Source organism: Nyctibius grandis, chromosome 19 (genome assembly GCF_013368605.1).
Source record: "Nyctibius grandis isolate bNycGra1 chromosome 19, bNycGra1.pri, whole genome shotgun sequence".
NCBI lineage: Eukaryota > Metazoa > Chordata > Aves > Nyctibiiformes > Nyctibiidae > Nyctibius > Nyctibius grandis.
In genome coordinates this window covers 8,668,797-8,682,557 of record NC_090676.1, presented here as the reverse complement: position 1 = coordinate 8,682,557, position 13,761 = coordinate 8,668,797, and positions in this window count along the sequence as shown.

Sequence of the window (13,761 nt, the reverse complement as noted above, 5' to 3'; positions counted from 1 at the left end):
CGATCCAGCAGCAAAGCAGCCAATTCAATAGGGACCACATGCACCGCGCCGGTCAGAGGCACCGCATAAGGATGCTCTCGCTCGCAGTGCTCCGGTCCCACCCCGAGCCCGTGGTGTGACCTGCCTGCCCTGCACACAGGGCTCTGCTCTAGAGTTAAAAATTTCTCTGAGGGTGGTTTGCAGTGTTAGCAGCTGACGGGGTTTGCAGACGGAGTTTTGCACACACACTTGCCGGGTATGTTTTTGCCCAGGGTTTAGCTGGCTTTTGCTGGCAGATGGAGCAGGGAGCTGGCTGCTAACCCGGGGCGCTGCGCCGGCGGGGGTTTAAGCTGCTCTCTGGGTGCAGTGCTGCGGGGAGGATTTCCAGTGCATCGTGAAGGACTCTCCGCAAGGGCCCCCCTCTGCAGCCCCTGCTGTTGGGCTCTGTGGGATCTTGCCAACATGGCCTCATTCTAGCTGGAGCAGAGACTCGAGCTTTCTCAGCTGCGCCAGGCTTGGCCCTTTGCTTCCTGTGACCCATTTTCCCCCATTAAATTGGTCTGCCAGCCCCCAGCCAGGGGCTCAGTGCCGGGTCTGGGGTGCACTGCTGAGCAGGATCCGTCCCCAGCCCCACACCACAAAGCTCTGCCATGGCCCTTGGTGGCTCTGCGAGGGCGGACGCAAAGCATCCCCTAAAGTAGATGACACCAGGACCTCTGATCCCCGTGCAGCCCAGCCCTGCCTGGTCACACACACACATTTCGGGTGCCCCCACGGTCCCCATTGGCAAGGCCAGCGCTGCCTTGCTGCTTGGCATTGCTGGGGAGAGGTGGCAGCCGAAGGGCTGATCCCACAGCCGCCTTCACCCTGTCCCTGCGTTACATCAAGGAGCTCCAGTGCAGATCAAAGCACTCTGAGGTTTCCCTCGCGCAGCCCAAAGCGCTCTCAGAGGGTGGCGTGCTGCTGTCAGCAGCCCCTGGCCGCGGGGACAGGGTTATCCCCACCCCATCACAGCCACCTCCTTCTCCCCGCTCCTCCCGCGGGCAGGCACCTGGCTGGGTCTGCGGACCCTCGGCATCACTCGGCGCCGAGCTCCTGCACTGGCCGCCCACCACTGTGCCCGGGTTTGCAGAGCTCCCCTGCCCCTCACTAAGGCGCTGCCGGGTCTCCCCTTGCTCAGCATCACCTGGGCTTGCCCCTGGGTGGAGGGTGATGGCAGTGCTTGGCACAGCAGTGGTGACCACCACAGTGTGGGAGCTGGGGAGGGTGACGGTGCGTGGCTGCTCTGGGGGGGACATGAAGTGCTCAGACGCCTGTTATCATCGAGCGGCGGGCAAAACCCTGTGATTAGACAGAAAGAAGAAAAATAATAATGGCTAATGCTTCCAAAAGTAATGTGGGGAGCCTCAAGTTAGAAAGCCAAAACTGAGCTCCCTTGAAGTGGCTGTTTTCCAGAGGTTTCTCCAAAATGTCTGGAGCAGTTATCCGTCGTTTGGCACCGTTATCCGTTATCTGGCATTTGCTATTTCTGCCAGCTGTGGCTGGGAACTGCTAGTTAAGGTGCCTGCCTGGCGCTGGGGCTGCCCGTCACCACGCGGCGAGGAGTCACCTCGCACAACCCCCCGGCTTTCGGGAGAGTCGGGCTGTGCCAGCGACACCGGGCTGGCATCACCCGGGCTTGGGACGTTACCACTGCTGAGGCTTCTGAAAGTGGTCCCTGGCACCTCTCCACACTGCCAGGCCAGGCCAAGCATCTCTGAGACTTGCTTCCAGCTTCCCCACAGCCCCAGTGGGAAGAGGAGCCTTCCCCCCCGCACCGCCTTGGCCCCCTGTCCCCCCATGCTGCCACCCAGCCCCGCAGCTTTCCCGCCGGCCACGCTGAAGGCAGCCGGTGTATATAAAATTAGCACCCTCACAGGAGGCTGCGAGGGGAAACCTGCGCGGGGCGGCCGCAATGGGAAGCAGATGCTCTGTGATTAAGCCCACGTGCGCAGGGCAGTGCCGTCTTCCGAGCAGGGCTGCGGTGCCCGCGCTGGGGGACCGAGGGCATGTGCTGGAGCAAAGGCTGCTTTGGGCGGGGATGGCTCGGGCTGGATGCAGCCCCGCTGGAGAGGGCTGGCAGGATGGAGCCAGGGAGCTGCCTCTGTCCCCGCTGTGTGTCCACGAGTGATGTTCAGGGTGGAAATGGTCTTAGACCAAGCGCAGGTCCCCTGATGGCAATGCCCCACACTTGCGGGACCCGAGCTGGACTTTTTGGCTCCATCAAGCTGAGAGCACTGCGTGAGACGAGGGCTGGGGAGCTGCATCCCAATGGCTTGTGCTGCCGGGGATGAAGCAGTGGAGGCCAGGAGGGCGAGGAGAGCCCATCCTCCTGGAGAGCATCCCCAGCACAGATGCCTTTTGCAGACCACTGGAGGAACAAGTGTCCTTGTTCGACTTCCCAAACCCTTCCCCTCCACGTGGCCCCGGGTCACCGAAACGCCCTATCTTTTCCCTGCGGAAAGGGATGCAGCGAAGTTTCAAAGTCCAGGGGCTGGTGACCCCGTCTGGGCCTCTCCTGCATGTCTGTGTTGGGAGGTGCAGAGGGAAGACGCGGGTTTGCTGTCTGCGGTCACCACTTGCGCTGTCCGGGGAGTTAAAAGCCTGGCACCGAACAAGCCGTGTAACATGAGAGCGATTTTCTAGATAAGATCTAGGCAAAGCGGGGGTGAGTTTGCAAGGTCAGGTCGCGGGGGGCTCGCTGACCCCTCTGAACACCAGCCCAAGACCCCAGCACCAGCAGGTGAAGGAGGGTGCTCGTCGGCATTGCCGGCTGCATTTCTTCTCATTTTCTTCCCTTTCATGGTTCTGTCTCTGAAGGGGGGAAGACCCCACTTATCTCCTGCCCTCTCCAGCCTCCCCTCTGTGGTTTCTCTAGCCTTGCAAGAAGGGATGACCATTTCTGTTTCTTCTCAAGACATTTTTCCACCCATCCTCTCTGGCTCTGGTGGGAATTGTCAGCTTCGAGATAACAAGAAGGATGAATTGTTCGTACAGGATGTTGCATGAAGCCCAAGTGCTATTTGCAGGCAATTTTAATAAGTAATAATAAGGAGAGAGAACTCCAAAGGAAGTAACCTGGTACAGCAGACAAGGCAGATTTATCAAGGCAGGGAGGAAATACTCCCCAGAAATGAATCTGGCATGAGTTCCTGCACACCAGTCCCACGATCCTGTCTGCCACCACAGGCAACTCTTATCTGAAACAGTCCAGTGTTTAAAATAGACTGGAAAATAAATAGTCTTCCAGTGCGACTGATCCTCCAGAGCCTGCAGTTCATCCCAGCAGCATTTACAGTTTTCTCTGGAGTGTTTCCGACATGTACTTCAAGGTCTTCCAGCTCTTTTCTCCTCCTCTACTTGTGACATTAATGAACCTTAAGGGATTCTTAAAGTGCGTTTTATGTGGATGTATTTTTAAGCAGGAGAAGCAGAGAGCGGTTCCCAGCCATCCGTGCCCGGGGTGGATGGAGAGTCGCTTTGCGAGGCGCACTCCAAACAGGAATCCATCAGACGCCGGGGCTAAGTGTTGCTGTGCAGCTCCGCTAGCCGTGAAGTTGTTTAACGTTCATTGTTCACCGCTGTGTCACCCTAATAGAGTATTTTATTGTTTTTCCAGTGGTACTTAAGACCAACATTCATTATCCTGCCCAGCCAGCAAGTGCCTCACCTTTAATGACACGAGATGAAAAGCTGATCAAAGTTTCCAGTGTCTCCACCACAACTGGGACTGGCTCCCTGCCACCCCAGAGCCTGCCGGCACGGTTCAGCCCTGGCGGTTGACCCCCCTCCAGGGCAGGGGGACATGGCCACCAAGAGCTCTGATCCCCTGTGGTGCGGAAGGGGACATGGCCACCAAGAGCTCTGGTCCCCCGTGGTGTGGAAGGGGACACGGCCACCAAGAGCTCTGGTCCCCCATGGTGTGGAAGGGGACATGGCCATCAAGAGCTCCGGTCCCCCATGCTGTGGAAGGGGACATGGCCACCAAGAGCTCTGGTCCCCCGTGGTGTGGAAGGGGACATGGCCACCAAGAGCTCTGGTCCCCCGTGGTGTGGAAGGGGACACGGCCACCAAGAGCTCTGGTCCCCCATGGTGTGGAAGGGGACATGGCCATCAAGAGCTCCGGTCCCCCATGCTGTGGAAGGGGACATGGCCACCAAGAGCTCTGGTCCCCTGTGGTGTGGAAGGGGACATGGCCACCAAGAGCTCTGGTCCCCCGTGGTGTGGAAGGGGACACGGCCACCAAGAGCTCTGGTCCCCCATGGTGTGGAAGGGGACATGGCCATCAAGAGCTCCGGTCCCCCATGCTGTGGAAGGGGACACGGCCACCAAGAACTCCAGTCCCCCGTGGTGCAGCTCCCAGGGGAGCAGGAGCTGCTGCTGTGGACCCCGCATGGAGAGGAGGTTGTACCCGGGCTGGAGCTCCTGCTCGGTGCTGTTGAACCAGGAACCCCGAGGAGAGAGCGGACACCCCGAGGTGCTGGGGATACTGCAAGCCACCCGCCGGGCTGCAACAAGGACAAGCCTGGGCGGCAGCAAAGCCCACGGGGCCATCCCTGCCCACCTGGAGAACAGGGTGCCCATGGCCATGGCCTTGCCCTCATGGAATCAGCCCTGACCGGGGCCTCTTATCGCCCATGGGGGCAGGCGGAGGCGAGGTCCGAACAGCCCTGGTGCTGAGCATCCCGCTGCGCCCAGCCCCAGTACCAGTGTCCCCTCCCGTGGGTACACTATGCTGGGTCTAAAAGCCCCAAAAGCACCTTTTTGGCCAGCGGAACCATATCCCTGCGTTGCCCATCCGTGCTGAGCTGGCCTGTCCCCTGTCCGGCCCCGAGCCATCCTCGCACCCACCCGCCCGTGGGCCAGTACGTGATGTTCACCTACGACAACTAATGGCAGTGACTAACTTTTTTTGCTGGAAAACAACCGTTTTCACAGGCAGGGAAGCCTCTCTGCTCTGTGTAAGTCCTGACAGACTCTCTACAGTAGTTAAAAGGGATGACATTAAAGAAAAAGAACTTAAACAACCCCAAAGTGAAGGGCCTGTAATTTATTTACTCCCCCCAATGAATGCTGGTTGCAAATCACTCTGTATAAAAATAACTCCTTTCTCCAACTTTTGATCTCTGATATTCCTGTATTTCCCTGGGGAAAATGTAAATCTATGAACTTATTACTAATGTTTCCTGTCCCTGACAGTGGAGCCAGTTGATATTTTACTTGAGAAGCGGGAGAGAAAAAAAAAAGTAGCATAAACTTAATGACTGCGGACTGTTTCCAATCTTAGTTTCACTTTTCAGATGGAGAGTTTCCATCTTACAACAGGGAGAGGGAGATTTTTAAATAAAACATGATTTAACTTTAGCCAAACTTCCTCCTAGTGTTTATGCTTTTGGCTCGGGGCTTGATCCATTTAAAGCTGGTTCCTTTTGAAGCAGCCCCGGCTCATCACCACGCACTGACACGACGGCTTGGAAATTGTCTGTTCCTCTTCTGAATCCGAATTCCCCGCCTCGTTGCCCTCCTGCCTTGCCCTGCCTCGGGGAACAGCTCCTGGTCCTGCTCACCTATGTGGGCAGTGGTGGGTGATGATGGGGTGGTGGCACTTCGTGTTCACTGGGCATCCCCTCAGCACTGCTGTGGGCACCTGGCTTGGCCATATAAATTTTGGCCATATAAAGTGTGGCCATATAAAGTGTGGCCATATAAAGCAGCTCTGTGTCACCTCTGTCCCTGACCACAGTCATTTTGTAGCCCCAAAGCCACGTCCAGGAGCGGCTGGTGGGGAGACGTGGGACAGGAGCTCAGGGGTCCAAAAAATGTTTGAGAAGTTTCTGAATTGTCTCATTTTGGTGTATCCACCTCTAAAACTAAATAGGTCCCTAGTTCACAGCAGGCTTTGCTTGAAAGGTAAGCTCTTTAGCTGAGAGGCTCTGCTCAGCCTGCTGTGCTGATCTCTGTGAGATTTTTCAGGTTTTTTCCTATTTCAGGATAGAAAAAAAAAATGCCCCAGAAAATCTCAGGGCATGGGAAGATCCTTTCATGGCAGTGCCAGCACTAGGAAGATGGCAGCACACAGGCAGCCCAAGCCTGGCTCCTGGGAAAACGGCCTCTTCGGCTTCTCCCTCCCAGCTCGGGCTCTTCTCCCCGTCCCGCAGAGCCCTGCCAGAGCCGGGAGCCCTCCGGGTCCCAGGATAGCTGGAGTCCAAGGGGGAATATCAGCTCCCCTCCTGCGTGCTCTGCCCCGCACCTGCGGTCCCCTGCCCTACGAAGCTGCCCATCCCAGCCCCGCTCAGCCCAACACCCGCACTGGGCTGGGTGCTGGGGGTGCTGGGGGTGCCGGGGATGCCAGGGGTGCCAGGGAGATGGGCGCAGCGGGGGCAGCATGGCCCCAGCCCCGTGGCCGTGGCTGGAGCCAGCAGCAGCCCTGACGCCAGGCGTGGAAGCCGGCTCCCGCAGGAGCGATTCAGGCGCTGTTTTAACCTCAGCCAAAACACAGGGAATAAAAGGAACTTTAATGGGGTCTAAGTTGAGCTGTGCACCCTGGAGGATTCCTGGCTGCCTCTGTTCATGTCAGATAAATAGCCCTGTGACTGCAGCAATGTTTAACATCCCCTCTCATTATCTCGCTGGCATCCCTGGGCTCCTGCAGGGATTGCAGCCAGGCCCCAGCCACATCTTCCTCCTCAGTCCTGTCCCGCTAGCTGGGCTGCAGCAGCACTTGGGAGCATTTTTGAAATGCAGCCTGATCCAGGGCTTAGGAGAAGAGCGCTGATCCCACCACAGGGCAAGAGCTGTGGGGCTTCTCTTGCTGCTGGGAGAGCCCCTGTGCCATGTCCCCACGGGTCAGCCCTCTCCTGGTGCTGCTGGCTGGCCAGGCAGATGTGGTCCCAGCCTCAGTCCCCTCCTTGCCTCAGTTTCCCCATCTATAGTACAACTCTAGTGAACCTGACTCATTTTTTCTAAAGAGCTTTGAAGTTTAAGGGTGAAAAAAAGCACATCTTATACACAGGTGGTCAAAGTATTATAGTTATTAATAATTAATACTTATTAACCCTAACAAGCATCATCAGCCATTCTGACACCCCAAAGGGTCTGTTGGAAGGAAAGGTCCTTGTGTGCCATGTCCTGTGTCCCATGTCCCACGTCCCGCATCCCACGTCCCTGCCCCAGCGGGTGCTGTCGGCCGTCCCCTCTCACAGGCTTCTGCCCAGCATCTCCCTTTCTGCTGGGAAGGGTTTGATTTTTCTAAGAGGGAGGGCTGAGCAGCCTCCCAGTTGCAAGGGCCAGTGTCCCTCACACCCCTAAATGTGCTGGTCAGCCTCTGGAAGATGGATGGCTCTGGGTTACGTGGCTGCCCAGGCTCTGGGCTCCCTCTTTGCCTCCCTCACACATCCATGAACTCTTCAAGCTATCTTCTGGCACCATGGGCTGCTCACACTGCACTGACCACTACACAAGGCTGTACAGGCCCAGGGTCCCAAACAAGGAGGGCATTTTCCATCTTCTCCCCTCACCTCTGAGCTTTTCTAATGCCTCCCCCCCAATAACACTCTGTTTCCCTGCTGTTTCCACTCCTCTCCCTCTCCGGGCTGGGCTCGGGGAGCAGGGCAGGCTCCGTTGGCGTGCTGATGGAGACAGCCATCCCACCAGATTTTCAGGCACGTTAGGGGATGGTTGGAAATACCATGCTTTTCTTTTCATTTCCCTTCCTCATAACTACAGCTCGTCATGAACCCACTTCCCATCCCCGAAGCCTCCCGGTGCAGGCAGTGCTGCAGGGAGTCCGGCAGCACCCATGGCCACCCCTCACTGGCCACATCGCCCGGTCCGAATTACTCCATTGCTGGGGGCAATGGGAGCCCAGCGCTTCCCCCACCTCTCCAGCGTGAACAGCCGAGCGTGTCTCTCAACAACCCTACAGCTCCAGAGGCTGCTTTTAAGACAAGTATTTTACTGTGGAGACCCGCAGCAAATGAGCAGTTGGGCTGCCAGTGCAAAGTTCCCCAGATCCCACCATCCATGTGTTGATCCGTGGTCCCACAGCTGTAACATCTGTCCTCCAATGCCCGGCAGCGGGGCGGGAGCACCCGGGGCAGCGCGGGGCTCTCACTGTCAGTCCCCTCCTGGGAGAAGCCCCTTTTCTCACCCACGTGGATCCTTCCTCCACCCAATTTCAGGCTGTGTTACTCCTCCCGTTGGGGCTGCACCGCCGGGACGAGCAGGGCCAGCCCTTCTCCGGCACAGCCGGGGCACGACGCTGGCGCAGCTGATCCCTCAATGGCAGTGGAGGTGACAGTGGGTGCCACCAGGGTAGGGGGCTGCTCTGATCCCCTTTGGTGCCCCCACATTCAGGGGAGCCCGCTGATAGTTTTCACCTTGTCGGCGAGTCCCCAGGTGCCTTCCTGGCACTCGGGGGCAGGATTAGCTCTCGGCACTTGCCAACTAGCAAATGTCCTTATTGTCACCTCGGTGGGGACGCAGGGCTGGCCCTAGGGGTGCGGTGCCAGGGGGGCTGCCTGACCCCAGATCTGCCTCCAGCCTGCCTGCCTGCCTCGCTTCTCCTTTTGGGCATTTAACACCGTCTGGAAGATGCGTCAGGGGGAGAAGAGGAGACAGACAGACGGACGGGAGCTGCTCTGATGTAAAACAGACGGGGAAGCGAGAACGGAGCCTGCGAACGCCCCGGTGAGCAGCCCAGCGCTGGGGACAGGGCGAGAAGCACGTTTGTGTCATTACTCACGGAGAAGCTGGCAGGGAGGCGCGCGGAGAGGGCCAGGTCCCCGCTGCTGAAGCACTGCTGGCTTCACACCCACCTCGGGAGAGAGCGCAGCCCGACGCCGCGCCAGGACCCGGCCTCTCCCCGCCGCGGGAAGCACACAGCGAGCTTGAAGCGTGGAGCCAGGGATGCTCCGTGGCCCCGGGACTGGTGCGGGGTTGGACCTGCTGCAGGGATGTGTCACAGCATGTGCCAGGGAAGGCCAGGGCCACGCTTGCCAGCAGCAGGGAGGGACACCCTGGTACCCGCTCCTGGGGATGAGGCCAGTCCAGATGCTCAGCGCTGGGCAAAGCTTTGGGCTGTGTTTGCATCCCAGGAGGGGATAAAACTGGAACCAAAACCCAAAAGCTTTGAGGATGCTCGTGGATGAACCCTCCATGGACTTCGTAGCTCAGCTCCACCTGCCAACACCACCTTAACTGCCACCATGGGCCTGGGGTCAGTTTTTAGCTTCCCCCGCACTGGTTGGTTTATGCGGAGGGTGAGTGACCCCAAATATTCCTGCCTGGCAAACCTGAGCTGGCTCTTGTCGGGTCCTCAAGACAGCCTTGAGGAATGGATCGCTCTTTGAATTAACACCATTAAATTGTCCCAGGCAATTCTTGGGCAAATCTAAACTCTCAGTTTGTGAGCGCATAGAGATTGCTGTTAATTAGCCATCGAAATCACACCTCAGCACCAGCCCAGTGCCGCAGCTCTGTGCAAAGAGCATCACGGGGTAACCCGGGACGGTGTTGCACCAGCCCCATGTTAGACCGACATTGTCTACCACAGCCGTTGAAGCACGGAGCAGCAAACACAAGTGCCACCCACAGTGACAGTGGCACTGACGGTGGCCATGCCAATGCTTTACGCTAGGATGGGGCAGCGGTGCAGCTGTGGGTCACAGCTGGCGGCAGGTGGAGGCTGGGGGGGGTGCAGGGAAGCCCACCACCACCTTCCCCAACTCGTTCCTCTGCCACTGCTCCTGCGGGCACAAAGGGAGATGGTTTGTAAACGAGCCTGAGCTCGGGCTGGGCAGGAGGAAGGGAATCACTCCTGAGTCACCCACGGGCTGCACACAGCGGGGCCGGGCAGCGGCACGCGGGTGGGTCGCCCTGGTCCCTGCCTGCACCCAGCACCTCTTCTCTCGGCTCTTTCTCACCCCGTGAATAACCCCAGAGCTTCTGCGGCAGGAGCGTTGGAGCTGGGGTCCGGAGGAGCCGGGGTTCGGCAGGAGGCGGCTGTGCAGCCTGGCCTGAGGGAGCTAACGCAAGCCGAGGCTTTGTGCAGGTGCCTTAGTCACTTGGAGGACTCATGGCTTCGCAGGCACCCCCTCATCAACCCCTGATGGGGCTCAGGGAACCACAAGTTGTCTGAAAGATTCACGTTTCCCCAAAATAAAATGCTGCCCGTGCAGACAGAGGCAGGAGGGGTGGGTGAGCGGGGACCCCACAGTCCGGCCGGGGTGCAGCCCTCGCCCCGAGGGGAGCACAGACCCTGCTCACGGGGGGTGGGTGATGGAGCCGTGACGCTGACGTTAGCCCGAGAGCTGGAAAGTTTTCTACATACCAGCGTTAGCAGGAATGTTATTTACTGAGCGAGGGAGAGGTCTGACGGGGGAGAAAGCCTCTCGCCCAGCTCTTCCCCATGTATGGATGTGGACCGGCGTTACTCAGCAGGATACGGCACAGACAGAGTCACCGGCGCCGGGGGATGGCTGTCCTCGGAGGAAGCTGGACACGGGACGGGGGGCACCTCCCCACGCTCCTGGCTGGGCTTTGCGGGGTTCACCCCCCGTGAGTGGCAGCTTGCCCCAAGCCATGCCGGGGTCTCTCCCCAGGACCCCTGCGGCCACCTGCCTTGGGTCAGTTGGATTTTGTAGAAGTGGGGGGACGTAGGTGGGACACGGCCACCAGCACGTGGCCCTGGGGACACGGCAGGATGCTGCCTTCATGGGGAGCCGGACAGTGGAGCATCACACTGAAAAGAAACTCAAACCCGCCCTTCCCCTTAATAAGCCTCCTTACAGCTCAAAGGCAATATTTTCATAAAAGTGGGATTTCACTTCCCATTTGTATTTCTGACGTTTGGTGAAAGCTGACAGGAAACATTTTCAGAGAACCACTGTTTCCCGAACCTGTGGACTTTTCTCAGCCGCCCCATCGCCCTGGGGAAGCCCATCCATGTCCCTCCTGCCGCCAGCCCAGGGCTGCCTGCGGGTCGGGGGGACGCCTGCCACCCCCCCGGCCTCCTGGCTCCTGCTCGGTATAATTATTGGTCATAGAGGGTTGGCTTTTCCTGAGTGACAGAGTCACAGGCACATCTGAAGGCCCTGCTCTTCTCCCCGAGGACTTCAAAGGCTTTGCAAACACGACTAGGGGCAGCCCTAGAGTTAAGTCAATAGAGACTCCTCTGCCGGGGGGGACGTGGCGGGTGCAGGTCCCAGCTGCCTCAAAAGCACCCGGGGTTGCTGCTGTCCACCGTGCACGGCCAAGCAATTAAAGACGGGCACTTTTCTTCTCCGGCATCCAGATCCTGCACTGTTTTTCCCCCCTTGGATGCTCTCACCGCTCCCCCTGTACCCTCGTCCCTGGGCTGACATTCCCAGGAGCAGCCCCAGCCCCAGCCGGCACCACAAGCGGGTGGGAAGGGAGAAGCGGAGGGGATTATTCCTGAGCGGGAGGTGTTTTGAGGCTGGCTGAGCAGATGCGAGCGTGTTTCCCAGCGGTGACTGGCCGGGGAAGTTCGCGGCGTGACTCACGCGCTTTCCCAAGCCCTGAATCGCAGCATTGTGCTGAGAAATCAGAAACACGCCGTCACCCTCCCGGCACGGCAACATCCCTCCTGGCGGGTCCCTCCTTGGTGCCTGTGCCACGACAGCCTCTTTGGAGCCCCGCAGCTCAGGGTACTCAGGCTCAAGAGGAGCAACTTGGGGAGAAAAGCAGCAGCTTCTCGCGAAGTAATTGCCTCCTCCGAGGGCCGGGCTCGGCGCTGAGCCGCCGATACGCTTTGGCAGATCAGAGCTCTCAACCAGCTACTTTAAAACACGTCTCTTTTCCTTGGCATCCTGGGAAGCAAACAACTTGCACAGGAGGGCATGCATACGTGTGCTCCCTCTGCAAACAAGCCAGGGGAAAAAAAAAAAAAGAGAAAACCAAGAGGAGCTTTTTCCCGGCGCCCCTGCGCCAGCACCACACCTCTCCCCGCACGCCGAGTACACAGTTTATTTTCCTTCCCATTAAAGTCTCCCCACCAGCCTGGCTCTGGGAAACTCAATTTATGCTCAGAGCTCTGGGTATATTATTCCTAGCGGGAACAGAGCAGGGCAGTCAGCGCGGAGGCGGCTCAGGCAGCCGAACAAGCCGGTCTTTGGTTTCGCGCCGGCAGAGCCGTGCGGGGACGGGAAGTCCCCGTGCAGACAGAAAGTCTGCGGCACGGCCGCCTCGTGCCACCGCGGGGCCGGCCAGGGCCGGGGCGACGGCGACGGGAGGGCTGGGGGTCTGCGGCGCGGTGTCGGGGCACAGGGAGGGAAGGGGGCTGCTCTGGGGCTGGAGGCTCGGGTCAGCGTGTGGCCCCGGCCAGAGCGATGGGCACGTCCCGTGCATCCCGGGGTAACAGCCCCGATGGGTCGCCCGTGCCATGGTGCAGGCATGCCCAACCCCACGGCACCGAGCCACCCTCTGCCAACCAGGCACAGCGCTCTGGGAGGCCCAAAGCGTGGTGGGAGGAGGGAAAGGCTCTTGGTTTTGTCCCCAGGAGCCCGCTCCAGCCCCCGCCACGGCTCAGAGACGCTCCACGGACTCCGACCAGCCCCGTTCCCATGGCCCAACCCCAGCAAACACCCCGGGAGCAGGGAGGATGAGGTTGAACAGGGCAGATCTGCACACGGGGCATTCCCAGGGCTGTGCCAGGTGTTTTCCAGCTGTTTCACTGTACTGGAGCTGGCAGCACTGGTAGACATTGTACTTTCCCGCAGCAGGGCTGGTGCAATGGAGAGAAAAGCTGTGCCCATGCCTGCACCGCAGCATCCCACCCCACCTCAGCCACCTCCTTTTACCCACTCCTCCTCTAGACGTTTTTACGTGCCCTCAGACACGTGAACCCCCCCAAGTGTCTGGCGGGAGCAGGAGGTGAGCGGCCATCCCCGCAGCTGGTTTTTCCCCTGCTTTGCAGGGTTACAATAGCTCCTTGTTCCTCCGTACGCCCCACTCCTGTATCACATCCTACACCACTGCTTTGCAGTGACCTCATCTTTCTTTTTTTCTTTCCATGCCTCCTGCTGAAACCAAGGCCAAGCTGCTGCGTCCCAGCCTCGGCCCCACACTGTCTCCGGGGGGTGCCGGAGGGGACGGGGGTCCCCGAGAGTGGGGCAGCCCCCCTTGCCCCAGCGCCCACAGGGCAGCACTGGTGTCCAAGGACCTGCACAGCCAGAGCGTGCAACCTGGGAAGGTTTGCCAAAGGGCCATCTGTGAAATCCATTTGCAGCTTTTTCCTGGATTTTTAACCCCTTTATCCCCACCTAGCCTCCGCCTGTCCTGCGATGCGGAGCTGCCCCCAAGCTGAGCAGCCTCCCCAGCTCTTGCCTTTCCTCTGGGGTGTGAGGCGACTCTGTAGGTGCAGCCCCATGAGGGACCTCACCCCACATGTGTGTTCGGTATCCGACACCTCTTGTGTTTCACACACCATAAATGCCTTGGGAATCCGTGCACCGAGGATGCCCAGTGCCCTGCACACAGGGCATCTCTTGCCTGGGTGGTTTAGGACAACCTGGCATCTCTGGCTGGCCAGCTTTATTTTGGCTTGGCAACATGGCCCATTTCCAGGGTGCAAAGTTTTTTTCTCCTTGGGACCTTTCCTGTGCCCTCTCCTCCTCCCAGCTCTTTCATGTGGTGTTTGCAGGAGGCCGGCTTGCATGAAGCAGGAGGAAATCACCAAAGGCTTCCCTCCCCCAGGGCCTGGGACCTTCACACGCGGCCAGGGCT